We start from the raw sequence: 4698 nt of genomic DNA on the forward strand, positions 1-4698 counted from the left end.
AGGTGGGGAGGGGTATTACTCAGAAGGGTGGTGGGAATGGGTGATTGGCAGATAGCTGTGATGAGCCTGTTGACGACTCTTAACGACTGCAATAGGTCTTACAGGAAAAAGCAAGGGGTGAGAAGGTGAAAAATGGCTTTGTCGTGTATAATGAGATAAGAATCCAATGTCTTTGTTCAGACCAGGTCTCTCCATGGTTTGGTAATGAGTTGCAATTCAGCAGCTTCTCTTTCCAGTCTATTTCTGAAATTCCTTTGTAGTAATACAGCTACTTTGAGATCTTGTATAGAATGTCCTGGGAGATTGAAGTGTTCTCCTACTGGTTTCTCTGTCTTGTGATTCTTGATGTCCGATTTATGTCCGTTTATTCTTTGGCGTAAGGTTTGGCCTGTTTGTCCAATATAGAGAGCTGAAGGACACTGTTGGCATTTGATGGCATATACAATGTTAGACGATGAGCAATTAAATAGTCCCGAGATGGTGTGTGTGATGTTGTTGGGGCCAGTAATGGTGTTGTCCGGGTGTATGTGGCAGCAAAGTTGGCATCTGGGTTTATTGCAGGCTCTGGTGCCAGTGTCCGTGTTACGTCTGGTTGTAGTATTATTGTGGGTTAGGAGTTGTTTAAGATTGGGTGGCTGTCTGTAGGCAATGAAAGGTCTTCCTCCCAGAGCTTGAGAAAGAGAACTGTCATTGTCCAGGAGAGGTTGTAGATCTCTGATGATGCGTTGTACTGTTTTAACTTGGGAGCTGTATGTGATGACTAGAGGTGTTCTGCTATTTTCTTTTTTGGGTCTGTCTTGCAGCAAGTTCTCTCTGAGTATCTGTCTGGCTCTGTTGATCTGTTGTCTAACTTCATCTGCTGGGTATTTTAGTTCTAAAAAGGTTTGCTGTAGATCTCTTAGGTGAGAGTCTCTGTCTGTAGAATTGGAAAAGATACGGCTGTAACGTAGTGCCTGGCTATACACAATGGACTGTTTGGTATGTTTGGGATGGTAGCTAGAGGCATGTAGATATGTTTGTCGGTCAGTTGGTTTACGGTATAAGGTGGTGTCTATGCGTCCATCCTGTATTTTTATAGTAGTGTCCAAAAAATGTATTTCTTGCATAGATTGATTCATTGTTAGGTTGATTCATTGTTAGGTTGATACTCCTGAACTGCCGATGGGAGCATCTCAAAACAGCCAGAAGCAGGCATTACTCAGGGAAGAATGAAGTAGATACACTCTTAGCACCAGCAGGAGATCCTGATTGTTCACTTACAGAACATACATTTTCGCTTACATTAGCCGTTCCAAGTGGTTTTAAGGATCCACAAGAAAAAAATTAGCAGGGTAAAAAAAATATGTTATTAAATAAATCATGAAGGAGGGAGCGCTCTGTTTCATTCCCACAAGCCAGCCAGGTTATTGTCTTCCCATCCCCAGCCTTGGGGTCAGCTCTCTGTCTCCCCGCTCACTACCTGATATGTTGTGGGAGTTTCAAATCAGCTCGGAGCCTGAATGCCACACCGCAGCAAATGGTAAATAAATAAATAAAAAGAAATTTAGTGCCAGCATCAAACAGCAAAAGACACGAGGGAAAAGCCAGCTCAAAAAGATTGCAGGGAAGTGATCCACTTGATAAAGAGGTATAATAAAGATCAGGGAGCACATTCATGGAGATCACATACCCTCCAACATTTCTCCAGTGAAAATAGGGGCATGGCCACTGGTCCCATCACCTCCTGGCAAATAGAAGGGGCAGAAATGGAGGCAGTGGGAGATTTTACAGTCACAAAATTAAAAGACGCCTTCTTCTTGGGAGAAAAGCGATGACAAACCTAGACAGCATCTTAAAAAGCAGAGACATCACCTTGCCGACAAAGGTCCATATAGTTAAAGCTATGGTTTTCCCAGTAGTGATCTATGGGAGTTGGACCATAAAGAAGGCTGGTCGCCAAAGAACCAATGCTTTTGAAATATGGTGCTGGAGGAGACTCCTGAGAGTCCCGTGGACTGCAAGAAGATTAAACCTATCCATTCTTAAGGAAATCAGCCCTGAGTGCTCACTGGAAAGACAAATCCTGAAGCTGAGGCTCCAATACTTTGGCCACCTCATGAGAAAAGAAGACACCCTGGAAAAGACCCCGGTGTTGAGAAAAATTGAGGGCACAAGGAGAAGGGGACGGCAGAGGACAAGATGGTTGGATAGTGTTCTTGAAGCTACCAACATGAGTTTAACCAAACTGCAGGAGTCAGTGGAAGACAAGAGTGCCTCGCGTGCTCTGGTCCATGGGGTCACGAAGAGTCAGACACGACTAAACAACAACAAGGGGAAAATGATACATTTTGGGATCAAATCAGAAACCGGGGTGGCTTCTATAAATCCAGGACTGTCCCTGGAAAATAGGGGCACTTGGAGGGTCTTGCCTCCCCATTCTGAAGGAGGAGCCAGAGTGGTCCAGCTTTAGTGGGAAGGCTGTTGTCAAGGCAACTATGACTCACCCAGCCCAGTCTATGTGACATCACTCACTGCTGGCTTCAAAAGCACCAACTGTAACTAATCAGCAGTTGGTAGTGAGGAGCTGGACCATAAAGAAGGCTGATCACTGAAGAATTGATGCTTTTGAATTATGGTGCTGGAGGAGACTCTTGAGAGTCCCATGGACTGCAAGAAGATCAAACCTCTCCATTCTTAAGGAAATCAGCCCTGAGTGCTCACTGGAAGGACAGATCCTGAAGCTGAGGCTCCAGTACTTTGGCCACCTCTTGAGAAGAGAAGACTCCCTGGAAAAGACCCTGATGTTGGGAAAGATCGAGGGCACAAGGAGAAGGGGATGACAGAGGACTAGATGGTTGGATAGTGTTCTCGAGGCTACCAGCATGAGTTTGACCAAACTGTGGGAGGCAGTGGAGGACAGGAGTGCCTGGCGTGCTCTGGTCCATGGGGTCATGAAGAGTCGGACACGACTAAACAGCAAGGAAAAAATGATACATTTTGGGATCAAATCAGAAACCGGGATGCCTTCTGTAAATCCAGGACTGTCTCTGGAAAATAGCAACACTTGGAGGGTCTGAGACCAGGGGGAGCAAGGTGGGGTAGGGGGTTGCAGGTAGGTAGTGTTAGTGAGCAATGCAAGCAGGGGCAACAGGCCCTGGTATTTAAAAAACAAACAAACCCATAAAGAGTTATATGAGCTCTCTTCTGGTACAGAGAAGGAATGCTCAGTCTAAAAATAAATAACAAGATGTTGTATGTGGGCTGTGGCAGTCAGATGTCTGTTGGTTCCCCTTCAACACATCCAGGCAAATCTGTTTTTTTGTATCTTCCAGGTCTGCATTGCTCCTGTTGATTAAAATGTGGGTAAAAAATCTCCATTCCTCTTCTCTTCCAACACCATGTCCAGCTGGGTGGCAAACTCTGCTGGAAACGCTGAGTACTTTATTACTATATCTTTTCAAAGCTGAGCTCCACAAGGCCCCAGGCCAGCCATGAAACCTCTTTGATACAACTGCAAATTCACTTTAAAAAATAAAATAAAATGTAAGTACGGATGCAATGAATATCCTGGATGTTTGTTTCCCAAAAGCAAAAGTTTTTTTTAAAAAATTGCAAATTTATAATTGAGGATAAGCATCCCAAGTAAAGCAATAGTTACCACAGGTCTGTCTGTGTGGGGGGGGGAGGGAGGGAGAGAGAGAGAGAGTAGGTGAAATGGTAGGTTTTGCAATCCTGCTTTATTTTATTTTATTTTTACTTCCATTTATGAATTGCTTCCAATAAAAATATCTCGAAGCGATTTAACAATAAGAACATCAACCAAGAGGGCAGCAGCAGCAGTTTCATATATGAAGCAATTCTCAATCTAATACAGATACAGACCAGGATGAAAAATAAATACATCTCCATTGAAAAGTCTTGGTTTAAAAAGGAATGTCTTCAATAGGCACCGAAAGGACAATCATCTGACTATTATTTCGACTACTATTTTTACTATTACTATTATTACTATCACCATCATTGTCAATCTTTATTATAGAAATGGTGTCTGTCTGATATATTCAAGAATGAACAGGATTTAGTGCTTAATATTGGGGCCATGAACTGGCCAGGACCTGGGGCAAATCTAGGGTTGCCATATTCTGAAGAACAAAAAAGAGGACACGTATGGATCTCTAAGACAAGTTTTGCCACCCCAAAACCCTTCAACACCAATTGAAACAAATTCCTTCTTGAAGAAATTTTTTAAAAACCTGGGCAATGCCAACTACATATATTATGCAAATAGAGTAATTTTGCATAATTTCCCACAATCTGCATATTTTTAGATTGAATAATTTATTCTATTTTGCTAATCACAAGGAGGAACAAGCACTTATTGCTAGGAATCAGACAGAGATCCCTCTGGGGTCTGCACCTTTTCAAACAGGGTGTCCCAGTCTTAAGGACTAGAAACTCACTTTGGTTGTTGTTGTTGTTACTGTGGCGTTTGCCTGTTCATTTGAAAATGTCTGTACAGGGGGAGAAAAAGGGTTAATATGTAGACCAATAGGAAAGCCAGAGGCAGAGCCTATCTGTTTATAAAAGGGCTTAGCCCAAGGTTTGGGTGTGGGTAGTTGGTTGGTTTTAATGGGTTGGTTGGTTGGGAAAGGCAGTTGGAAAAGCAGCTGGCAGGCACTGCTTCACTGCTCAGCCTGCTGGGAAAGATCTGCCTAGGTC

This window comes from Podarcis filfolensis, assembly GCF_964270895.1.
Source record: "Podarcis filfolensis genome assembly, chromosome: Z".
Classification (NCBI taxonomy): domain Eukaryota; kingdom Metazoa; phylum Chordata; class Lepidosauria; order Squamata; family Lacertidae; genus Podarcis; species Podarcis filfolensis.